The following is a 27,477-nucleotide window of genomic DNA, read 5'->3' on the forward strand; positions in this document are numbered from 1 at the left end:
TTGGGTGAAAATAAAACTTATCCTGTGGTGATCTCTTCATTTTTAGACAAGGATCAAGAGATTAAATTGTTGAATGTTCTAAGGGATTATAAAGGAGCCTTAGCCTGGACCATTTCTGATTTAAGGGTATAAGCCCTTTCATATGCACCCATCGGATCCACCTCGATGAGGATGCCAAACCAATTAGACAACCTCAAAGGCGTCTTAATATAAGCATAATGGAAGTTGTTAAAAATGAGGTAATTAGATTATTGGATGTGGGAATCATCTACCTAATATCTGATAGTATTTGGCTGAGTCCAACTTAATAGTCCTAAAAAAATCTAGAATAACTATCGTGTAGAATTCTAATAATGAACTTATACCAACAGGTGTCACCATAGGTTGATGTGTTTGCATTAACTATAGAAAATTGAACCAGGTCATGAGGAAGGACCATTTTCCTCTACCATTCATTGATCAAGTTTTAGAGAGAGTAGCAGGTCACTCCTATAGTTTTCTTGATGGATATTCCGGATATAACCAAATAGAGATAACCCTGTAAGACTAAGAAAAAACCACGTTCACTTGTCCATTTGACACATTTGCTTTCAAACGGATGCCCTTTGGATTGTGTAACACCCCAACGACTTTCCAATGGTGTATATTAAGTATTTTTTTCAAATATGGTTGGATAGTTTCTTGAGATTTTCATGGACCACTTCTCTGTATTTGAGAGTAGTTTTGAGGAATGCCTCAACAATTTATTTCTTGTCTTATCTAGGTGTGAAGAGAAGCACCTTGTCTTAAATTGGGAGAAATGTCATTTTGTGGTTCAAAAGGAAATTATTTTGGGCTATGTTATCTCCAAAAATGGAATCAAGGTAGATCGCTCAAAACTCGACATTATTGCTAATCTACCTATCCCTCGAACTATTAGAGATATTAGATTACTTCTAGGGCACGCTAGTTTCTACAGAATATTCATCAAAGACTTTAGTGACATTACTGGACCCTTGACTAATCTTCTCCAAAAGAATGTCTCATTTAAGTGGATAAATGAGTGTGCAAGTGCCTTTAATAAAATTAAATCATCCCTTACCACTACACCTATCATGCATCTACCAAATTGAACACTTTCTTCTGAACTGATGTGCAATGCAAGTGACTATGTTATAGGGCCTATTTTGGGCCAAAGAAAAGATAAGCAGCCCTACATCATTCACTATGCAAGTAGAACTCTAAACTCGACTCAAGTGACCTACTCAACAACTAAAAAAGAGTTACTTGTAGTACCTTTTGCTTTGGATAAGTTTAGGTCCTACTTGCTAGGATCTAAAGTGGTAATTTTCACGGACCACTCGGCTTTAAAATATTTACTATCTACGAAGGATGCAAAGCCGAAACTTTTGAGATGGATCCACTTACTCTAAGAATTTGACTTGGAGATAAAAAATAAGATAGGAGTAGAAAACGTAGTATCCAATCACCTTTCTAGATTGGTGTTAGATGATTCCATTAAGGAGATGCATATCCAGGACACTTTACCTGATGAACAATTATTTGCAATCTCCAAATTACATTGGTATGCGGATATACTGAACTATCTTGTAACGGAAAAAATGTCATATCATTGAAAGTCACAAGATAGGAAACTTTTTGAAACTGAGGTTAGGAACTTCTTCTGTGATGACCTGTATTTATATAAATATGGGACTTATCAAATTTTTATATGTTGTGTTTCAGAAGATGAAGTTCAGAGTGTTATTTCCTTTTACCACATAGAAGCATGTAGTAACCATTTTTTTGCTAAGAAAACCACTGCAAAATCTTATAGTGTGGTTTTTACTGGCCCACCATATTTAAAGATACCCATGCTTTTTGTGTTGCTTGTGATAAATATCAAAGGTTAGGAAGAGTGTCCCAGTGTAACATGATGCCTTTATCCCCAATTTTACCATTAGAGATTTTTTATTATTGGGGTATTGATTTTATCGGCCCATTTCCATCTTCTTTTGGATTTCTTTATATATTGGTTGATGTGGACTATGTTTCAAAGTGGATTAAGGCAGTTCTAAGTAAGACCAATGATAATAAAGTGGTCATATGATTCCTTAGGAAAAATATTTTTTCTAGATTTGGAACTCCAAAGGCCATCATTAGTGATGATAGGTCTCACTTTTGTAATTGGGCATTTGAGACTTTGATGAAGAAATATGACATCAAGCATAAAGTGAGCACCCCATACCACCCACAAACAAGTGGGCAAGTTGAGATTTCTAATCAAGAAATCAAACACAATGTAGAGAAAACTATAAGGCCGAATAGGAAGGATTGGTCCCTCAGACTTTCCAACACTTAATGGGCTTATAGGACTGCTTATAAGACCTCGATTGGAATGTTCTCATATAGATTGGTGTATGGGAAGGCTTGCCACTTACCTGTGAAATTAGAACATAGAGCATACTAGGCAATAACAAAATTAAACTTTGATATAGAATAAGTAAGTAGACAAAGGAAATTAGAGTTGAATGAATTAGAGAAGCTGAGGAGAGACACCTAAGAAAATTCTAAAATCTATAAAGAAAGGACCAAAACTTTTCATAACAAAAATATTTTGAGCAAAAAATTTGAACATCAGCAAAAGGTCCTATTGTATAATTCTCGTCTCCAATTCTTTCCAGGAAAATTAAGATCAAGATGGACAAGCCCCTTTATTGTGAAGAATGTTTATACTCATGGAGCTATTGAAATTGAGAATCCACATAATGACAATGTGTATAAGGTTAATGGTCAGATATTAAAGCCTTATGTGGAAAATTTTCATTTGGGAGAGGAGTCCGTTCCTCTTTATAAGCCAAAATATTCAGATTGATGCTCCTAGTCTAACAGAGCATTTGTGTAGGATTTGTATCATATTCAATTTTTTTAGTGTCACATAGCAGGTGAGTTCTTCATGGTAGGTACTATCAACTCTTTCTTTTATTTTTCTTGTTCTCTAGATTACATTATCATTATATTATGGCTAATGTAGATTTTAGGTTGGGGGGTGTGGATAGTCATCCATGTGAGGTTTTTTTTTAATTTTTTTAATTTTTTAGGTTTATGGAATTTTTTTTTTCAACATTTTTAAAATAATATGTTTATATATAAGAATGTGAACACGATATTATGTGAATTCCAAAGGCAAAGTTAATACTTAGTCTAGGTTGATAGTAATCAGAATTCTGATAACTGAAAATTATAAATTTGAGTTTGATTATCTAATCACTAGTTTAAAGTGAGTTGTAATTTGATATACTGAATTCACAATACACCCTAGCTAACTTAGTGCGGAATATGATATGTGAACTAGAATAACAAATTTTGATTCAAACAAGGTTGAATGAATTAGTACCATTAGTATATGTTTAGAAGAGAGAATATTGAAGAAAAAAAGTGATGGAAAAAGAAAATTTTATTATAGAGTATGAATGCAATGACCATAAAAATCGTGTCAGTAATCCAGAGTAAGGATACCTAAGTATCCATTACTGTTAACATTACAAGTACGATACCTTATATTATAAAGCAAATCCGGTGGGAATCTTCATCTAAGGGTGGTCAATAATAATGTGGATATGATGATAAAAGAAGAAATGGCATGAAGGAAATGAGATAAGTAGAGATTTCATATTCTTGGGATGATTGAAAGGAGTTAGGATAGAGAACATGCATATTTCTTAAAGTTAGACTAGTGTCACCGAGCACCTAAGTATATTAGATCATAACTATTCTAAATTTTGATTAGGTCTCTAAACTCAAGGATGTAATGGATTAGGAAATTGAGATTCTAACTAACTTCAGACTTAGGGTAAGTATTGTTTTGTTTTAGAATTCATATGATGAATGGATGCATAATTGTATAAATTTCTGAGCATTGAACTATTTTTCATGTTTTCAATGTTTATGGGTAACATTTTTGGAAACCCTCACGAGACTATAACTCGTCCATTAGAGAAAACCTAGGGGTTTAAAGGCTTGTTGCATATGTTAAATACAATCGAGATTACCTGTGAAAGTAATGTAGTTAGAATTTTCTTTCATTTTAATTTTATTTCTCGAATTAGTTTTTATTCTTATTTTTATTTTTCTTCACTTATTTTGTTTAGGACTAGCAAAATGCTGGTTGGGGGTGTGTTGAGACTCAAATATTGCATAATTTTCCTCATTTATATCTTATTTTTATGAGCATGAATCAGCTTAATGTTCTATTTTACTCATGTTTGGGTTGCAATATGAATTTAAGAGCTTGGATTGAAAAGGGTGCTAAAAGCATGGATTTGATAATCACCAAGGCAAGAGATGGATCTTAGGAGACCAAGATTGAAGAATTCATATGTGAAAGTTCCAAGAAAACTAAGTGAGAAATAAAGAGAATCGAAGATTTGAAGTGAAAAAAAAGAATCCTGAAAAAGCGTATTTTGAAGTCTATTTTGGAAAACTGCGTAGAGTGAAATCTATTTTAGCAAACTACATAAATTTGAGGTGGTTTCTAGAGTTTTCCAACTAGGTGCGAAAGTTGAAGTTTCCCACTTATAAATAGGGCTTCCCAAGGCATTCCTAAGCATCACTCAAAGCATTCAAGAGTAAGATTTAAGATTTTTAGAGAATTTTTAATTTTATTAAAGTTTTATAAATTATTTTTTTCTTTTAGATCTTTTCTATTTGCATTTATTTCTTTCTTCTTGTTTTTCTATTTTGCAATTTAATTATGTTCTTCTAAATTCCCTCTAGCCTAAGCTAGAAGGGAAGCACATTGGTTTAATGCTATCATAGTTATCATGATTGATTATTTTGATGATGAGAAGAATGATGAATGCATGTTATCAGTTGTTTAGGTTTAGTTTTTTATCCTCATGTGAGATCCAAATGTTTCCATCATATGAGATCCATATTGATGGATAAGATTACCCTGGATTAATTAGATTTCCTAGATAGGAGAGGTTCTTAACCTATTACATTTCTTTGATATTCATTATCTTATAAATATGAATTCTTAAAATCACTGGCTCTTGAGAATATATATCAATGGTGCAAATCCATGATTTTCTAATCTTTTATATCATTTATTTAAAATGTTTAAATTGTTTTATTTTTCGATTAGGACGACCATAGTGCTCGGATCCTAGTTGTGTTATCCAAGTCATCATGATTTTGGAAGATTAACCTATGTGTGGAACTTTGAAGCTTGGTTGTTGTTTTAATTCAGTTGAATTACATCCATTCAAAACTCCCAAAATCAAATCATCAGTTTAGTTTTATTACTTAGTTTGTTTTACATTTAATTTTCTTCTTCTCGTAATTCATCTCCCTATGGGATCGACCCTATATTCACGGGATATTACTTATGAACCTTTGCACTTGGAGTCAAGCAATCAAGGGCCACCCTAATGTCAGTGTAAAATCCACTCCATTCATCAATTTTGCCATCATGCAAATGTACCAGTTGTAATAGTGGTCTACATTTTTGTCTTATGACCCATCAACATAGTGTCCACCAGATTAACAATCCGAATTACCACACATGTTTGTTACATTTGCTGTGAGGAGGGAGCTATTTGGGCTTTCGATGGTGGGTCCTCAAATCTTAAAACCTTGCTCAGCCTAGCCTTAAAGTCAACCCAACCCGGCTTCACTCCATGTTGAGTTAAAATTTTGGGATTTTTTAACTATGGTTGTGCAAGCTTCACTTTGAGATGTCTGTGATTGATACCTACCATAATGGACTGAGAAAGATACATTTGGATTTTCACTGCAATAACCCTATGGAATGACGTCAACCCTAAAATGATCAATTTCTCATGGTGCAATACTTATTTAGCCCCAAGTTGAGATTTTTCTTTTTTTTTAAAATGAAATTATCCTTTTACCCACTTGCCCTAACGTATGGTTGTAACTTGCAAATGACTTTTCGAGAAGTGGAGATTGTGGGTCCCATGAAGCCACAAATGGGACTACTATTTAGAAAATTTGAACCATTCATTCACTTTGGAGCATCCTTGGACATCGAATGGGTATTGATTTCATCTTCATCCAAGGTTTCTGTGGCCCCCAATAGAGATAACGGTGGCTTTTTCTTACAACTATTTTCTTTGGTGTGGCCCATCCCTGATGTCTTCTTCCTCGAATCTTGGGGTCATGCCCTGAAATTATTTCACCAAGCTAATAGTCAAAATGAATTTCAATGGAGATGCATAGTGGGCCCCACAGTATCATTTCCTAACCATATATGTGGGGTTAGACCCACGTTCTAACTCATTTTTAGCTTTTCATATTTTCTTTAGGGAGAGGGAACCACCGTCACCATTGATTTGAGAGAAGGGACCGCCGCCGCCGCTAATTCGAGGGGGGGGGGGGGCACTGCCACAGAAGACAATTAAGACATTTGCTTCCACCTTTGTGGAGCGCATTATAACAATCATCTAGTGTGCTTACGGTGATAGTACCTTCATTTTGATGATATTCTGGTGACATTTTGAGGTGATAATACCTTCAATCTGGTGACAATCTTCATACTGTTGATCAATTTTAAATTTTCCTTCAAGGGAGTGTGACTGATATAACAAGTAAAGGTAAGAATACTAATTGTGAATGTTTTTTTAATGGTCTGCTAGTGTGGATCGCATGTAGTCATTGTGGATCCCTTAGACACTGTTGATCCTGCTTAGGCATTGTGAATCCCACCTGACCCACTATAAATGTCACTTGGTGATTGTGGATCCCACTTGGGCACTTTTTATATGGATGTTGAATGAATGAATGAATGTGCATGTATTTGTGGGTTGTGAATGTTAAATTATATGAATGCAAGTGAGGATGTGGTTGGTGGATGTGGATTTTAAATTGAATGAATGAGAATGTGGAAGTGCATGTGGATGTGGATGTGAATGTTAAGATGTATGAATGAAAATCTGGAAGTGGATGTGATAGTGGATTTGTATGAATATGTATGTGGAAATGCATTGGTTGTGAATATTGAATTGTATAGTATAAAACGATGAAAGTGGATGTGAATTTGGAGTTGTATGAATGAAAATGTGGAAGTAGAAGTAGAAGTGGAGGTGGAAGTGGAGTGGATTTCTATGTTGTAAAAATATGGAGATGTATGTATACGTGGAAGTGAATGTCAATGCTATTTTCTATGGTGTGCATGTGAATATGGTTGTCAATGTTAAATTGTATAAATGCACATGTGAAAGTGCATATGAATATGGTTGTAAATTTTGAATTGTATGGATCCCTCAAGGAGTGTGGATCTCACCTGGGGAGGTGGACCCCCCCTGAGGATTGTGGATCTCACTTGGGAGTCCCATGTGAGATCCACAGTGATCAAGGGGGATTTACCCCCAGGTAAGATCCACACTACTTAGGGGGATCCATACAATTTATACTCACATCTTCATATACATTCACATCCATATTCAGATCTCCATTCACATCTACATCTTGAGTTCAACATTCACATTCACCACCACATCCACACGCAAATCTGTAAGTGCTATGTTTTTTAGCTCCTATGATTGTCAAATTTTGTAGTGCCAAAACCTCTTGGAATTGTCTTGTGTAGCTCATCTACATATTTAAGATTGTGCATCTCATCTACAAGAACAAAGGTCTTTCCCTCAAGAATTTCAAATGCAAGATCAAGAGATATACATTCTCAAGTGATAGTTTACTCTTTCAAGCTTCAATTGTTCAGGGTTTCAAAGCTTCATCTAAGTTAAGACAATAGTCTTTACTTTGAACCTCAAAGCTCAAGGTGAAATACAAGTCAAGTACTTCAAATTCAAGCTTCAAAATGTCTCATGTTTAAGCTTCATCATATGTTAAGATATCAAGCTTCGTGAACTTCAAAGAACAACTATCAACTGAAGCAAAAGAAGATTCAATGTTCAAATATCACTTATAAGGTATGAATGACCCTAGATTGACCATAGGTTAGGTCATTATTCATTGTATACTTTAATTAGGTTACTTTATAAGTGCATAGACTATTTTTCGACTGGTCTTAGACTATGTTTGACTAGTCCTAGTACTGACTCGACCAATCCAAGAAATTTCTCGACTAGTCCTATGTTTGTTACTAATTTTTGAGACTTTTTGTTATTGCCTCGACTAGTCCTGGCAACTGCTCGACCGATCGGGTGAATAGTGCTCAACCAGTCCAGTAGGCTTGACTCAAAGTCCAGCAACTAAATTAGGTCCCACACGACCAGTCGTGGATAGAACTCGACCAGTCATGGAGGCTACTTGACCGGTCGAACAGGCCCTTTGACCAGTCGTGGAACGACCTTATCTTATCGTGCCTGAATTTTCAAAAGTTTATTGGTTCTTCAAGCAATCGAGCTGACCTCTGGGCCAGTCGAAGGAACAATTTCTACACTTACCAATAGAGCACGATTTTCAGAGTTTTGTATCCAATTCAAGCAAAATCAAGACACCACTCTAAGAGATAAGTTAGTGATATTCTTAAGTTATTTAGTATTCATTTAATATTCTCTTTAATTAACTTTTTTGCATTTCATTTTGTATTCTATATTCTAATCTTATTTGAAGAAGGGATTGAAGTTTACCCTTTTCTTGGAATCAAAATTAAATCAAGCTAGCCCAAAGTGATTTAATCTAAAAATCATTTTAGAACTTAGAACCTGTCATGCCCCGAACTCGGAAACCGGGCTCAAAAAATTTCTGATCACTAAATCCAGTACTGACAACCTCCGTAGTACCTCATTCTCGGCTCCCGGCACCCATTCACCAGGTTTTGATCCTGAGAACCTACAAGGAGGATTTCAAACATAATTTTGTTTCAGTATAAGCAGAACCATAAGCATAACCCATGAACAATAACCACAAGAATACCATCATAAAATCCACTATGATCAAAAACTTTAAGTACAATGCGTATGAAAGAAAAAATACAATATAATGAAAGTAACAAAAACTTCAAAAGCTCGGCTGCATACTCCAACTGCGATAAGGCTATGGCTGCGTCCTGGCATCACTTACACACATCAATCGTGCATAAGCTTATAGAAAGCTTAGAGGGTGGTGTAAGTGTGTGTACAATATGAGTGTGCTCAGAATGTAAGGTCAGAGTAATGCAGAATCATGCTGATGAGTACATGAATGCAAGTAGCCGTACCGAGGCTATATGGTGCAAGATATGAATGCTATCGGACATATCAAGACCATGCGATGTATGATGTAACTCAAGCATACCAATCCTCATCCAAATCCACATATAGCTCATCAAATATCAGTATAGATCTCATTTTGGATAATCATCGGGGTTTAATACACTCCAAATGACACTGCCCCTCTCTCAGCTACACAGTCCAAGTGAGCATAAGAAACCCCACTATCCGCCTGACTAATAGTCTGCCAATACCTATCCGGCACGTCGATAGCGGACCCATTTACGAGCTGGTCAAACTCAGCCTAGTAATGCCCCCTACCCTCGGGCAAGTAAGGCCACGCCCCTTTCCAACCGCCCACGACATAGTGGAAGATGCGGCCTCCTGGTATTTGGCCCTTGTGCGCTCATATATCCACTCAGTCTCAACGTTAGAGTCATCCTCTGGTACCATCAGGTTTAGGGATTTTCACCCAGGGACATTTATGGTGCCCCGATGTTAGAAACAGTATTTTCAATATCCATTCCTGCCATCTATGATGTGCCTTTGGAGGTCATAGCCCTGATGTCGCTAAGGCGTATAGTAATTATGTCATACAAATGTGAAGTGCATGAATCACACTACCAGTCATGCAATAATCTTGCGTGTACCACGTGCTCATGTAGGGCAATTCTGCCTATCAGGGAGCCCATAAACAATATGCCTGAAGGCATATGCTATGATCAGTCACTCCTCATATCAAGCATACATATGATGCATATGAGCATGAATCATGGATCTATAGTAAACAAGTTACAAGATAATAGACTCTGTTCATAATGAAGATGGCCTTAGATGGCCTACATACTATAAATATGGGCCTATCAATGGGCCCTAGGGAGGGTGGCAATGTGGACATTTAACCAACATCATCCTTACAATGTGGACATCAAACCATCATTGCTCCCAGGGCACAGCCTGCCATGAACATCATTACATAAACCATGGTGGAATCACATATTGCAATGGGCCTTATGTACATCACATTGGGCCTCGACCCAAGGGCTCCAAATACATCAAATGGGTTGCGTCGCATGGGCCTCATATATATCTAGGCGGGCCTCGACACGGGCCTAGTCAAATGAGCCGAGTCAAATGGGCCGAGTTGAATGGGCTAAGTCCAACACATCATTCATCCATGATCATTATAGAGAATACCAAAAATGAATCATATCCAAAGAATCATCTAGACCATACCACAAATAACATTGGTGATAATGATCAACATATCATTTGGACCACATCACAATTAGCAGTGGAGATAGTGATTTTCATTGTTAGAAATTTCATAGGGGCTACCATATCATTTATTTCCCATCTAGACTATTCATAAGGTCATAAAGACCTGAACAGTGAGGAAAACAATTATCATGTTGGTTCAAAACTTCTATAACCCAAAAGGGTTTCAATGGTGTGCATTCAATTCCACTGTTTTAGCGGTGTGGTCCACTTGATATTAGATCTATCTTAATTCTTGTCTCAAGCCTTAAAATTATCTTTTAAAATGGTTGGATGGTTTGGATGCAACACATGCATCATGGTGGGTCCCATAGGGATAGACGACATAGATAATTCACATAACTCATGATGGGGGTCCACATTGATGAAAGGTGTGGATATACTACGTACATCAGTGGGTCATACGTGGGGCTCACCATTATGTTTATTTTTCACCCAACCTGTGGATAAGGTCACATGGACCTGGGCCCACCATAATGTTCATTTTCCACCCAACCTGTTGATTAGGTCACACGGACCTGGGCCCACCATAATGTTCATTTTCCACCCAACCGTTTGTTGAGGTCACACGGACCTGAGCGAAGAGTAAAAATAAATTTCATATATGATCCAAAACTTCTGCAACCCAAGAAAGGGTTTCAATGGCAGATGTTTAACCCTCACTGTTTCTATCCATGTGGGCCACTTGGGATCCACATCCGACTGATGTTTGGGCGGCCCATAGTTAGAAGGGGGCCCCATCAATGGACAATGTTGATGTTCAAAACACATCACAATGGGGCCCACGGCTGGGACCCACAGTCCCTAGCCAATGTCTACGCGCAGCGTCCTGCTGCTGCAGCAGCAGCTGCTTCCTTTGTATTTTTTTAAACAAGTTTTTCTATGATTTTCACTAGGTGGGGCCCGCATCAGACGAATCCACTCTACCCATTGGATTCCATGGCTCAAGACCGTCCAAATGAGCCTAATATGCAGCATGTTTTATAGAGTAAAAACATCAAGGTGGGTTTTAACGGTAAACACTACTATTTCCTATGGTATGGCCCGCTTGATTATCGGATTGGCCTCATTTTTCGGCTCAACGCCTAAAATGAGCTGGGAAACGGGATAGACGGCGTGGATTATATACATTCATCAAGGTGGGGCCTGCATGAGTGGCCCAACCCCAAGCTTAGTGGGTTAGTACACCTCAACGTCAGTTCACACTTCCCTGCTAGCCACACCCCACACCCCACGGCGGCTGGGCATGTCCAGCGTCCCTAGATGCTGGACAGTGGAATAAAACACAGGTATCATGGTGGGTCCCACGTGTACGTGGCCCACCTGTTTGGGTCAACATGATATCTGTGTTTTTCCTTCATCTTAGCCGTCTAATGGATCTACTACAAGGTGGGCCTCACGATCGGACGGTCAAGATCGTCTTGTACCGTGGTGGCCACAAGACATCACACAAAAGAAAGAAAGAGAGAGAGAGAGAGACGGTGATAGAGGGACCCCGTCACTATGGGCCCCTCATGATTTCAACACATATATCAAGTGGGTCCCACAACAAGTGGGCCCTTAAAAATTGAAATTAATAGTGGATCACCCACCTATTGCACTCCTCCTTGATCCCTTGGACTCTTATGCTCCTTGCCTTCACTTTTAATGGTGGTTGATTGAGTTTTGATGGTGGGGATGAGAGATGAAAGGGTGGGCCACACTTGAGTTGCTCTTTAAAACTTGGGGAGTTTGGACGTGGGATGTTGCTTATGGAGTTGGAGAGTAAAAATAAAATGAGAGAAAAAAGAGAATTATTAGATGAAAGGGATGGGTGGAGTGTTTGTTGTAAGGAAAGGAGATGGATGGGTAAGGTTTGTTTTGATATTTTGTAAAAGAGGAATGGGTAGGGGAGAGAGAGAGTTGACTTGTGGAAAAAGGAGGGATGGGTGTTGTACTTGGGGTATGGGGTGTACTTAACTTGAGTGATTGATTGATTGATGGGACATGTCGTAGAGATTCCCTCGAAATTCGTAATGCGCGGTGTTTCTTTGAAATGAACGCGTGCCACTTCTTCTGACCTGGGTATCAGTTCGGTGCGCAAGTCACGGAGTTAGAACCGTGGCAACGGCACGGTCTCTAAGGTACAAGTTTCGAATCGAGCTGATATTGGTATACAGGACTCGGCTTAGGATCGCGCGTAAATGTTGGATACAGGTCGAGGGTTGCCAAAATTTGACCAGAGGGACCGTAGAAACCTAAGGAATGGTATAATCTAGGATACGGGTCTTACAGAACATTTTCATAAGTGAGTGTGGACATTGAACATCTACATTGAACGTCTACTCCAAATTAGTTCTACCGGGCTGCATCAAAGGAGTATATCTAGATAAGTATTTTACTGTTTTGTAAATCAATTATTCTTTTGGTTTCTTTGAGATTGTGCTAGAAAAATCTTTCTTTTGTTTTTTCTGAGGTGATGTAAAAAACTTAGAGTGTAGGATCTTTAAATTGTGTAAGCCCACTTAAAAGACACAATTGTGAGGGTTTTAGGCGAAACTTGAAAAACCTATTTCATAGTGAATGCCGATATCCACTATGTGAGGATATTGGGAGTGGAGTTGTTGTGTGGCTATTTTTCTAAACGGTTGGTGTACACACAAGTGAACCACTATATCTTCTGGTCTTGTGGTGATTATTTGATTGTGGTATTGTGTGGATGTTGTAATTTCCCTTTATGCATATGTGGAGAATGTTGTAATCTTTTTTATGCAAGTGTGGGAATGTTGTAATAGCTTAGTTTCTTTCTTTACTATTTTATTCTTTATTCCTCTGTATCAGTTTGAGATTTTGATACACAAACCGTTTTAGGAATCCGGTTGTCCTACCATAAGCCATTGGTTTTTGGTGTAAGGTTGTCCTTAGAACAACATCTGTATCAACCTCTCAATACTTGTACAATTGAGGTTATTATTCATTTCTGTATTGTGGGATTATTTAATTGCTATCTTGATTTATATTTGTTAAATTTCGAATTTAATTTTTTAATTTGGACTCTTAGCTCGGCCTTTTCAAAATCCACATCCATACACACACTTGCATTTTGTTAATTCCAATCCCACATCAATATTTTCATTCATTCATGTTCAATATTCACAACTACTTCATGTATTACACATCTACATCCACTCTCTAGTTCATTCAATTCAGCAGTCACATACATATACTCATCAATTATATTCAACATTCACATCTTTTCTCATTGTTTCGACAAGAAATGAATGTGTTTTGTTTGAGGAATTATCTTATTCAATAAATGATGAAGAAAGAATGAAAGAACAATCATCACATAGTATTTTATTCATTCTGAATTCATTTACATCCTCATATCTCCCTTGATTCCAAAATAAAGTAAATGACTACAGAATACAAGAATCAAATACGTTCAACTATCAATTTCGGCAGCATTTCGAATCGCAATATGATCTTTTGATCGGAGAAGCCATTATGCAGAAATGATATTATCTCGATCAATCTTGTTAACTCTTAAGGAATCTTCCTCCTTTTAAATCAATCAAGCTTTCTCAAAATCCTAAAGATGTAATCTACAACTAGGAAGTCATTGTCTGTGCAACAGATGTGTTGCACGGATATTAGATGAATCTCATCCATGTTGTTACATGGAAACCCTGTTGCATGCTCCACAATGGGTACCCTCAGTACCTTACTGAGTTTGAAGAAATTTCAGTCTTCTGCTTGCTCGCGAAGTCTTCGAATGAATCAAATGAAGAGATCGAAGGGGTATTTATAGGCTTTTACACATGCAAACATCTTAATCCGTGCAATACAACCTTATTACACAGAAGGTGGGTCCCATTGCGTAGGGCGCAATAGACCATCATGATCTTCTGTTGCACGGTCACTTTTTCTTTTTTGTCACGCAACAGAATGATGTTGATTCTCAAATTCTTCTTTCTCTTAATTTTATGCTCTAACAAATGCCTCCTTGATCCTTCATTTAATCCTTCTAGGCTTTACATGGAGGATCAATTATACGCTTCAAAAATTACTTCATATGCTTCTTTGTATGCAACAACGTACTCATGGCGCTATCAAGTTCATGTAACGGACTTAACTCCAATCCACTATATAAACAAAACTCAGCACTTTGTTTAGCCATCCCATCTTTCAAAGTAGAGTTCTTGCGCGCAATAGACATTCCGCACAACAGACCTTAGTGCGCAACAGACCTTTGTGCACAACAAACCTTAACACACAACATCATTCAAGGCGCAACGAACTTCTCACGCAACAAGTTTACTTCTTACAAAATTTTCCCCAAAGTAACTAGACTGCTGAACTTTTTTCTTTTAAGATGGTGCGTACTAAAAGACAACGTATTCCTAAGGAGCAATCTACTTCTTCCCAACACCCCAAGCCTTTTGATCTTTACTCCGATCTTGTCGAAGTCCAATCGCAGAAAAGAACTCAAATAGGTAGCAAGCATTCTTCTATTTTTAGATAAACCAACCCTCCTTATCATTGACTTCTTAGATTACATTCTTCTTCTTGCTAGCCCGATTCAAAACTCCATAGTAATGGGGGAGAGGGAAAAACCACCAAGGGAAGGTTGTGAATCTGACTAGGAGACTTGGTTAAATTCCAGGACCAATTTCCACACTGACAGTACTTGTCCTGCTACTATTGAATCTTCTCCTCCACCTGCATTTCAAAGAAAAAGAAGCAGAAGAAAAAATATGAGATCCTACAAGAGAAGATAAAAGAGCACATTAAGAAACACTATCAGAACATATGGGATAACATCAAATTTCAAGAAGATGTGATAGTGTTTGAGAATTATTATAAGGATGAAATGGTCATTATTCCGATGAATCTCCACCATCATCTTTCTATGATTCAAAGCAAGCCCATGGATTAAATAACACATAACCAGTTGCTTTTCACTTCCAATTGGGTCATTAAAGAGCCAGAAATCTTGGAGGGTTTCCTTGTAGAAAAAGGGCTTCAGCAGAAGATAGGACAGATATCATACATGAGATTTCTTATCCCCTACTATAATCCTCATTCCCTTTACCCTACTCACTTCTTCGAGACCATTCAGCAGCACTTTCGTAGCAGGGATTCTCTATGAGGAAATGACGAATTCCGAACATATGGCTTTCTTTACCACCATTTCTACTACATTTCATGGGTCAAGGCTATTTTGAGGAAGTATGCACAATCTCTTGTTGATATCAGGTTGTATACTACCATTGAAGCGACTTTAGACTTTTTCCATAAAGATATGATCATATATAAGGGATTTCTGAAGTATTGGTCTTTAACAACAAATTCTTTCCATTTACCGGTCGGTGAAGTAAGCATCACTCTTTGGTATCTTCATCACATGGAAGGCCTCCCTATTACAGGATCTTTCCTTAATGAGTTCGTCCCCACAAATGAAGAATTTGTTTATTTCGACCCCGAGAGGACACCTTCGATTTCTGCCACAACCATAGAGCTATTCTAGGAGATGTCCAAATTTTCTGATATTCGAAAGATACCTCTATTCCAATGGCTTGCACATTTCATGAGAGATTTGTAGTATATTTACAATTTTTCCTTTTCTTTCATGTGTGTGTGTGTGTGTGTGTGTGTGTATCTTTGCGTCTTATATTTTCCTTACGCATTAATTCTTTTCTCTTTTTAGTTTTTTGGGCAGCCATTCTTAAGACCTGGAATCTCTTCGCAATAAAATAAGGGGTTGAATGGACTACAATCCTAATGTCAAATTGGCCGCCTTCCTCACTTCCCAGCTCAGTGTTCACAACCCCAAGTGTAGGGCTGCTATGTAGTAATAATCTCGGTGAGACCGAGGTCAAATCCACAATGACTAATCTCGTGTATTTTCTGAGAGCAACTAGAACTAGAACTAGAAGAAGATGAAAATCTAAATCTGGAATAATTGAGTAAGTAATTGCAATTAAAGTAATTAAAACTTATGAATTCAAAAGTGAAAAACTAGGGTTTCCAAGGATCCACTTGTAGAGATCAAGGTGATCTATGCTTGATTCATGAACACATCTGGAATCAAAGTCCCATCTTCATCCAATTGGAAGATATTTCATTAAAAATCAAATCTGAACTTCCTTTGATCTAGTTCTCAATGAATGATAGGTATGAGAACTAGAAGTGATTACATCACAAAACTATGCCTATGAGACAAAGCAAACAACGAAATTTTACTAATTCACAACCAATCTGAGAGAATCATGAAGATTAAAAGGATTCCATCATCCAACCATGTCCATAAGACGATAGTGAACAACAGGGTTCCCAAGTTCACAATCCCTATAATGAAAAGAACATACTCAAAGCTATTGCATATCTATTGCAATATAAGTCACAAGAAACCATTAAAAACTAAAAATATTTCTTATAATCAAACTAAAATCAAAGATAATTCAACTTAAAGATGAATCAAATCCATAGATAAGATCCCATCATGCTATAAGCTTCACCTCTTAGCCCTAGCTAAGAGGTTTAGCCAATCATAAACATGATTAACTGAAATCTCTTAATAAAAACACAAAGAAAACAACGAAGGAAAAGGGAGAAGAAAACTCTGGCCGTCCACACTCCTCTCTCTCTCTCTCTCTCTCTCTCTCTCTCTCTCTCTCTCTCTCTTCCCACGTCTGATGCCTCCTCACGTCCGTCTCTCTCTCTCTCTTTATTGGTGTTGAGAGGTTAGCTGGATGGAGTGCGTAATCTTACGCAACAATGGATTTAGAAATTTCTTGCGCAACAAGAGAAAACCGCGAAACAGTCTTGCGTTGGATCGAGTTTTGGGGTGGATGATCGTCCCAAACTTCGAATCTGGCTCCATGGACGGGATTGACATCATCTTTTTTAGCTTTTGGATGGTCCAGATCAACGATCCGACCATAATCTTGGTCACATAACGCCCCACAGTTGGCCGGGCAGCGTCCGCATGTCCTTATGCATGCCTCTACGCACAGTCCTGCACTGGGACATTTGGTGGGCCCATGGTCAGCATCATTAGAGAAATCTACTCTGTCCATTGGATTCGTGGCGGGATTTCAGTCGGAGATGGGTGGTTTTGGATTGCCATTGATGCAGCCCACTGAACCTTTGCTTATGTCGTTCATCCTATGTTTGAATGTAGTCTTCTTGTGAGTGCATGCATGGGTGCACATGATCACCATTGTTGTGGTTGGTTTCCCCTCCCAGATGCGATGAATGGCTTAGATCATCAAATCAGGTGATGATGGCAGGCCGACGATCACCTCAGTGGACGTACGTGCGGTGGGAGGAAACAACAACTGCCGTGTTAGGCTGAGATTCGGGTCAGCGCATGTTGACCGACTCCCTTGGTTCGATACAATGCGGGTATGCATGCGCTGCGTGCGCACACCACTCAAGGTGGGGTCCACAGTGATGTAGTGTAAGATATACACCGTCCATTCATTTTGCCACCTAATTTAAGGAGTTGAGTCCAAAATTGAGGCATATCCAGAGATCAAGTGGACCTTAAATCGGTGATTTATGACTGATCTTTACATTGGACCACTTCCACAAAGATTTGAGGGTTGAAATTTTACATGTACGGTTACTTTATGATCCTCAGGCCAAATATAAAGTTTTGTGCCAAACGAATGGTGGAACCCTGTGATCTTGAATTCAAGACAACTTTCAGGCTTCTTTCTCTTTATTCACTTGGTTTCCTTGGGTCTTTGGCGTGTGAATTCTTCAATCTAGGTCTCCTAAGATCTGTCCTTGACCTTGGTGATTCTTGATCATCAAATCTATGCCTGTAGTACCCTTTTCAGTCCAAGCTCCTAAATTCACCTTGCAACACAAACATGATTAAAATAGTACGTTAAGCATCATCATGTTCATAAAATCAAGTAATAATTGGGGTCAAGTATGCAATATTTGACCCTCAATACAATTCCCAACTAGCATTTTGCTAGTCCCGAGCAAAGTAAGTGAAAAATATTTCGAGAACCACAAGACAATTTCTATAAACTCAAGTGGTTTTTAAAAAATAGTCCAGATACTAGAATTCCAAGATGCATCAATGTTAAGCATTACCTTCTCCTAAACTTAGGTGCACAGTAAACTTCATGGTTAAGTTCAAAGTATTATTCCATCAATTAGAATAATTCTAAACATTGAGTTCCATGGGTGTATAGTGCAACCTCGACTTATCACAATTAAAGGTCCAATTTTTAATTTTTCATGATAACATTAATAACCAAAAAGAACATTTCAGATAACCAAACCTAACCTAAACTTGCCTTATAGTTCAGATTTTTTTAATCTTCTAGCTTTTTTTCTTTTTTTTTCCATCGATGACTTCACACTATGTCAACCTTTTTAAAGATCTTTAATAGGTAGCCGTTTTCGATGACAACTGTTTTTTTAGCTGGGTATTCTCTTTTTCTTTTCTTCTTCTTCTTCTTCTTCTTCTTCTCTCTCTCTTTCCTTTTTTTTTAAACATGACGGACAAATTCCCCAGGCTAGTTCCTTCCATGCTTTGTGATTACCAAGTTAACAATTCAATATCAAACTGAAACCTTAATGTGTAAGCTAGATGTGACAAGTGATAATTATGACGCAATCAATGTTTAAAACTTCTAATCATGGATTAATAATTCAAACTTAGCTGTGAAATCTAATAGGCAACTGAATCCAAAAGTCATAAATCCCCAACATTAAGTATCTTATACTTCTAAATCAAGGATGGCCTTCAAAATCACTCGAATTCATAGAAGTTTTAGAAAAAATTTAAAATTTTTCACAATTTTTGCTCAAGACTGAGAAAACACTGATTAAGTAACCTAATCTCCCATCCCCAACCTAAAATCTACATTGTCCTCAATATAAAAGATATAAGCATGCAACGCATGTGAGACAACGAAAGTAAAGGAGAAGTGATGGAAAGGTAGTACCTGATGAAGGAATCAAGAGGCTTTTCCAAAGGATCTCAGCATGAAGGTGGATCAACAGAAACATAACTATCCTAGAACAAATGGAAAGTAACCTATCCTAAGTAGCATAAAGCCGACTATTCCAGAATGAACAACAGAAACATAACTACAGCTCCGTCAGACTAGGAAGTCAATCCTAGTAGACAGGATCGTTCGGAGGTATGGACATGTCCTCTGAATCAAATTTCTCAACAAATGACTTTAATCGATGTCCATTCACTGTGAATTCATTGCCATTGTTTGGATTTCAAATCTTGACAGCCCCATGAGGATAAACATTGATAACAGTGAAAGGGCCGGTCCAACGAGATCGGAGTTTGCCCGGAAAGAGATGTAACCAAGAATTATACAATAGGACTTTCTGACCTGGTGTGAATGATTTCTAAAAAATATGTTGGTCATGAAATGCCTTCATCCTGTCCTTGTAAATTTTTGAGTTCTTGTATGTATCGTTTAGGATTTCTTCGAGTTCATTCAATTGTAGTTTGTGTAGCAAGTCAGCGTTATCTAGATTGAAGTTTAAATTTTTGATCGCCTAGTAGGCTCTATGTTCCAACTTTATAGGCAAGGGACAAGCTTTCCCATAGACAAGTCTAAAGGAAGACATTCTAATAGGGGTCTTAAATGCGGTACGGTAAGCCCATAAGGCATCGGTCAATCTAATTGACCAAGCCATATGGTCAGGGTTAACCATCTTTTCCAAGATTTGTTTAATTTTTCTATTGAAAATCTCGGCTTGCCCACTTGTTTGTGGGTGGTATGGGGTGCTCACTTTATAAGAGATACCATATTTCTTCATTAAATTCGCGAATGGCCTACAAAAAATGTGAGCCCCTATCACTAATGATGGCTCGAGGTGTTCCAAACTGGGAAAGGATGTTCTCTTTTAAGAATGTAATGACCGTTTGATGGTCATTATTTCGGCATGGGATCGCTTCGACCCATTTAGTGACATAGTCTACTATGAACAAAATATATAAATGTTGAAAAGACTGGGGAAATGGTCCCACGAAATCAATGCCTCAGCAATCAAATGCTTCTATGATAAGAATGGGGTTCAAGGGAATCATATTTCAATGGGACAATGCTCCTAACTTCTGACAATGCTCACAAGCCTTGCAAAACTCATGAGTATCCTGGAACATAGCGGCTAGTAAAACCAACATTGTAAAATCTTGGCCATAGTCTTTTTAGCAGAAAAGTGACCACCACGGGCCTGAGAGTGACAGAAGGAGATGACACTTTGATGTTCATCATCTGGCACACATCTCCTTAAGATTTGGTCAGGGCAATATTTAAACATGTACAGATCATCCCAGAAGAATTTGCGCACCTCGGTGAAAATTTCCTTCTTATCTTGCATAGTCTAATGTGTCAGTTTGAAACCTATGGCAAGATAATTAGCAATATCGGCAAACCAATGGGAATGGGATACTTTGAACAATTGTTCGTCAGGGAACATGTCATTTATATGTGTCGTCTTAGGGGAATCAAAGAGATTAAGGCGGAAAAGATGGTCAGCCATTACGTTCTCTATTCCCTTTTTATCTTTTATTTCTAAATCAAATTCTTGGAGTAGGAGGATCCATCTTATCAGGCGGGGCATATCATCGTTCTTAGAAAGAAGATACTTCAGCGCCACATGATCTATGTAAATAATGATCTTGGATCCGATCAAGTAGGACCTAAATTTGTCTATAGCGAACACTACGGCTAAGAGTTCCTTTTCCATAGTCGAGTAGTTCGCTTGGGCAGGATTCAGAGTTCTACTTACATAATGAATAACGCAAGGCTTCTTTTCTTTTCTCTAGACTAAAACTGCCCCAAGAGTATATTCAGATGTGTCGCACATAAGTTCAAAAGGAAGGCTCCAGTCGGGTCGCTGCATGATAGGTGTAGTGGTTAACATGCCCTTGAGCTTGGTAAAGGCTTCCTAGCATTGCTCAGTCCACTTGTATGGTGCATCCTTTTGAAGTAAATTATATAAAAGATGAGAAAGGAGATTAAAGTCGTTTATGAATCTTCTGTAAAAACCGGTGTATCCTAAAAAGGATCGCATGTCTCGTATGTTCTTGGGTAGAGGTAGGTTAGAGATAGGATCAATTTTTACCTTATCTATCTCGATTCCTTTGGATGAGATGATATGTCCAAGGACAATTCCCTTACAAACTATAAAATGACACTTCTCCCAATTGAGTAACAAATTCTTTTCAACACACATTTAAGATTCTTTAAGCAATCGCTGAAAGATGGATTAAAGACAGAGAAGTCGTTGATGAAGACCTCTAGATATTGTCCCATCATGTCAGAAAAAATACTCATCATGCATCGTTAAAAAGTGTCAGGGGCATTACATAGTTCAAATGACATCCGTCGATAAGCAAAGGTGCCAAAAGGACATGTGAATATGGTCTTTTTTTGATCTTTAGGGGCTATCTCTATTTGGTTGTAGCTCAAATACCCGTCAAGGAAATAGTAAAATGAATGACCAGCTAGCCTTTCCAAAATTTGATCAATGAAGGGCAAAGGAAAGTCGTCCTTCCTTGTAACGGTATGCAACTTTCTGTAGTCAATGCACATTCTCCAATCAGTAGTAACTCTAGTTGGCATGAGTTTATTGTTGACATTGGCTACGATGGTGATTTCAGACTTCTTGGGAACCACCTGAGTTGGACTCACCCATTGACTATCGAATATAGGGTATATGATACCCACATCCAATGGTTTAAGAACCTTGGCCTTAACTACTTCCTTTATGTTTAGATTTAGTCTACATTGTGATTGTCGAGAGGTCTTTACATTATCCTCGAGATAAATACGGTGAGTATAAACTGAAGGGTCAATTCCCTTGAGGTTTGCAATCATCCATTCAAGGGCTCCCTTATGCTCAATGAGAGTAGATATGAGCATGCTCTCCAATTCTTGCTCAAGGTGGGAAGAAATCACCACTGGGTATGTCTCATCTTAACTTAAATAGATATATTTCAAATCAGAGGGCAATGGTTTTAGGTCAAGCCTCGGTGCCTTGAGGTTAGATGGCAAAGGCACTTCATCAGTTTGGGGCAACTCTTTAAATTGTGGCCTCCACTAATTAACTTCAAGTATCAGCACAGTATCAAGCATGACACTCATCTCCCTAATCATGTCATCATCAAAATCATGGGAGTGGGGCAGGCATGTCTTTAGAGGGTTAAAGGATAAGTTCAAAGGTGTTCTATCTTCCACGAAAGAGTCAATCATGTTAATGTCATGAAAATTGTCATTATCCTCTAACTGTCTGCCAGTATTGAAAAAGATATTTAACTCCAATGTCATATTCCCAAAAGACATATTCATGACTCCATTCTTACAATTAATGATTGCATTTGAAGTGGCAAGGAATGGGCGACTAAGAATGATGGGAATCTGAGTGCTCATATTGCTGATGGGTTCCGTATCCAGGACAATAAAATCTATAAGGTAGTAGAATCTGTCAACCTAGACTAACACATCCTCAATTATCTCTCTCTGTACATAAACTAAGTAATCAGTAAGTTGTAATATGGTTAGGGTGGGTTTTAATTTACCTAAACCTAATTGTTTATAGACAAAGTAAGGAATTAGATTTACGCTCACTCCCAAGTTAAGAAGTGCATGCTCTATTCGGTAGTTCCCAATTACACAAGGTATAGTTAGTCTACCAAGATCTTTGAATTTCTGTGGCACATCTTTCTTTAGGACGGTACTCACTTTCTCAGTTAAGAAGATTTTCTTTTGAATATTTTGTCATCTTTTGGTCATACATAAGTCTTTCAGAAATTTAGCATATAAAGGTATTTGTTTAATCGCATCTAGTAGAGGAATATTGACCTTCACTTGTTTCAACACCTCTAGAATATCTTGAGAGTTAGAGAAAGGTTTTGGTGCAAATAACCATTGGGAAAATGGAGCAATTGGCTTCCCTTGAGGTTCTAGTTCTAATTCTTGTAGAGTAATGCTAGGTCTATCCTTATTGTCCTCTTCCAGGTCCTTAGGCTTTTCGGCCCTAACTGGAGTAGTTTTGTCAATAGTCTTCCCACTCCTAAGAGTGGTGATAGATTTAACTTGCTCCATCTGATTTGAAGAGCTCGGGTTGCTAACTTCATATTGTGGTTTTGGATTGGGAAGAGGTTGAGCTGGAAGGCTCCCCTTATTCCCAATCGTAAATTTAGACTCAAGTCCTTGTATGGCCTTTGTGAGGTCTTGAAAGGCTTGTAGCATACCCTGATTGAAAAGCTCTTACTTTTGAAGATGTTTTAGAACCGGGTCCTCTTGAAGATTCTCTTGATGTGGAATTTGATTGAAGAAACCTTGAGGGGTAGCAGTTTGTCCATTCCTCCAATTGAAGTTTGGATGATTTCTCCAACTAGGATTAAATGTATTGGAGATAAGTCTATTGAAAGGTCTTTGGTAATTGTTCATGGCATTAGATTACTCATTCAACACCTCTTGAAAGGCAGGTATTGTTGGACAATTTTTAGTTGTGTGAACGTTGTAAGCACAAATACCACAAACAGTTTCCTTAGCCTTATCCTTCTTTAATTTCACAGCCTCGAGTTTCTTAGTAAGATTATCCACTTTAGCACTGATATCAACGTCCTCTTTCAGTAGATACATTCCACCACTTTCCTTGGATTCAGTTAACCTAGACATAGTGCTTGGTTTTGGGGAGATGTCTCATGATTGTGTGTTTTCAACAAGCTTATCAAAATAGTCTCACACCTCGTCGACACTTTTATTCATAAATTCCCCATTGCACATCGTCTCGACTAATTGGCACATGGGAGATGTCAGTCCATCATAGAAAAATTTCGTGATGCACCATGTTTCAAAACTGTGTTGTGGGCATGAACTGACAAGATCCTTGAATCGCTCCCAACATTGAAAGAATATTTCATCTTCCTTTTGGGTGAAGTTCATGATTGACTTTTTAAGGGTGTTCGTCTTATGGTATGGGAAAATTTTCTCTATGAACTCCCTTGACATGTCATTCCATCTACTAATAGATCGAGGACGTAGTGAATTAGCTTTTTCTTTTAAAGAAAAGGGAAAGAGTTTCAACTTGACTGTGTCATCAGACATGTTAGGAAAATATAGAGTGACTATGATCTCATCAAACTCTTTTAAGTGTAAATATGGATTTTCATATTCAAGCCCATGAAATTTTGGAAGGAGTTGGATCGCCCCTGGCTTAATATCCATGTGTCCAGTGTTTTCTGGAAAAGCCATGCATGAGGCCATGTTCACCCACACCGTTTGTAAATAATCTCATAAAGTACGAGGTGGGGGTGCTTGATAGACCTCATTCTCATCCTGGATTTCCCCAACCCGAGGTTGAGGTTGTCCTTCTGGTTGATTTACAACCATAACCTCAATTAATTCTAGGGATCTCGAGTGGTGTCTAATCCTACGATGGATAGTTAACCCCTTAACCAATCCTACTTTACTCAATAAACGTCGAGTGTTGTCACGGACCCACTTGGGCATGAAACACTCTCAGCCCTCAATCTCAGATTCTAACCTAAACCTAAAAAGGAAGAAAGGAAATAGAAATCTATAAATAGAAAGAGAGGGAATTAGAAAGAAGTTACCAAATTGGAAGTTCTTAAGTTAGGTCCTGCAAAACAAAAAAAAAAAAAAACAAGTAAGTTTCTAAAATTAGAAAGTTCTAAAAGAAAATAAACTGGTTTCCAAAAAAGGAAAATTTCTAAAAATAGAAATTAGAAAGTTTTTAAAAGACTGATTATGAAAGTTCTAAACCCTAGAATTAGAAAGCAAGTTAGTTTCTAAAAATAAAAGAAATCCTAGAATTAGAAAGTTTCTATAAATAGAAAATAAACCCTAATATTAAAAATAGAAAAATAGAAAAATTAGAAAGAAATTACCAATTTGGAAAGTCTATATCAGGATCCTATAAAACAGGAAAGTTAGGTTAGTTTCTAAAAATCAAACAGAAAAACCTAATCCTAAAATAAATAAAAAAAACCTAATCTTAACCTAATTCTGAAACTAGTTAATCTCAGAAAAACGCAACCGTTAGTCCCTGACAATGGTGCCAAAAACTTGTTCACAACCTCAAGTATAGGGTTGTGGTGTAGTAATAATCTCCATGAGACCGAGGTCGAATCTACATGAACTAATCTCAGGTATTTTCTGAGAACAACTAGAACTAGAACTAGAAGAAGATGAAAATCTAAATATGGAATAATTGAGAAAGTAATTGCAATTAAAATAATTAAAACTAATGAATTCAAAAGTGGGAAACTAGGGTTTCCAAGGATCCACTTATAGAGATCAGGGTGATCTATGTTTGATTCATGAACACAACTAGAATCAAAGTCCCATCTTCATCCAATTGGAAGATATTTCATTAAAAATCAAATCTGAACTTCCTTTGATCTAGTTCTCAATGAATGATAGGTATGAGAACTAGAAGTGATTCCATCACAAAACCATGCCTATGAGAAAAAGCAAACAATGGAATTTTACTAATTCACAACCAATCTGAGAGAATCATGAAAATTAGAAGGATTCCATCTTCTAACTATGTCCATAAAATGATGGTGAACAACAGGGTTCCCAAGTTCACAATCTCTATAATGAAAAGAACATACTCAAAGCTATCGCAGATCTATTGTAATTTAAGTCACAATAAACCAGTAAAAACTAAAAATATTTCTTATAATCAAAATAAAATCAAAGGTAATTTAACTCAAACATGAATCAAAGCCATAGAGAAGAACCCATCACGCTACAAGCTTCTCCTTTTAGCCCTAGCTAAGAGGTTTAGCCAATCATAAACATGATTAACTAAAATCTCTTAACAAAAATACAAAGAAAACAATGAAGGAAAAGGGAGAAGAAAACTCCGACCGTTCACACTCCTCTCTCTCTCTCTCTCTCTCTCTTTCTTCCCACGTCTGATGCCTTCTCACGTCTGTCTCTCTCTTTATTGGTGTTGAGAGGTCGGTTGGCTAGAGTGCGTAATCTTACACAGCAATGGATTTAGAGATTTCTAACACAGCAAGAGAAAAATGCAAAACAGTCTTGCGTTGGATTGAGTTTTTGGACGGATGATCGTCCAGAACTTCGAATCTGGCTCCATGGACGGGGTCGACATCCTCTTCTTCAGCTTTTGGATAGTCTAGATCAATGGTCCAACCGTGATCTTGGTCACACAATGCCCCACAGTGGGCCGGGCGGCGTCTGCACGTCCTTACACACGCCTATACACATGTTCCTACGCTGGGACATTTGGTGGGCCCATGGTCAGCATCATCAGAGAAATCCACTCTGTCCATTAGATTTGTGGCGGGATTTCAGTTGGAGATGGGTGGTTTTAGATTGCTGTTGATGTAGCCCACTGAACCTTTACTTCTACTATTCGTCCTATGTTTGAATGTAGTCTTCTAATGAGTGTGTGCATGGATGCACATGATCACCATGGTTGTGGTTGGTTTCCCCTCTCGGATGTGATGAATGGCTTTGATCATCAAATTAGGTGATGATAGCGGGCCGGAGATCACCTTAGCGGATGTACGTGCGGCAGGACAAAATGACAACTGCCATTTTAGGCTGAGAGTCAGGTCAGCGCACGCTGACAGATTCCCCTGGTTCATTAAAATGTGGGTGTGCGTATGCTACGTGTGCACACCACTCAAGGTGGGGTCCACAGTGATGTAGTGTAAGATCTACACCATCCATTCATTTTGCCACCTAATTTAAGAAGTTGAGTCCAAAATTGAGGCATATCCAGAGATCAGGTGGACCTCAAATTAGTGATTTATTGCTGATCTTTCTATTGGACCTTCCACAAAGATTCAAGGGTTGAAATTTTACATGTACGGTTACTTTATGATCCTCAGGTCAAATATAAAGTTTTGTGCCAAACAGATGGTGGAAACCCTGTGATCTTGAATTCAAGACGATTTTCAAGCTTCCTTCTCTCCAATCACTTAGTTTCCTCGGATATTTGGCCTGTAAATTCTTCAAACTCGGTCTCTTAAGATCCGTCCTTTGCCTTGGTGATTCTT

General features: G+C 37.9%; 1 non-coding gene across 1 annotated transcript; it reads left to right on the forward strand.

Annotated features, from left to right (window-relative positions):
* The first annotated feature begins 24,275 nt into the window (after window positions 1-24,275).
* LOC131250258 (small nucleolar RNA R71) lies at window positions 24,276-24,382 on the forward strand. Its single transcript, XR_009173184.1, has one exon. It is a non-coding gene; the product is annotated as a small nucleolar RNA R71 (small nucleolar RNA).
* Window positions 24,383-27,477: the final 3,095 nt, after the last annotated feature.

This window comes from Magnolia sinica, chromosome 6 (assembly GCF_029962835.1).
Source record: "Magnolia sinica isolate HGM2019 chromosome 6, MsV1, whole genome shotgun sequence".
Classification (NCBI taxonomy): Eukaryota; Viridiplantae; Streptophyta; class Magnoliopsida; order Magnoliales; family Magnoliaceae; genus Magnolia; species Magnolia sinica.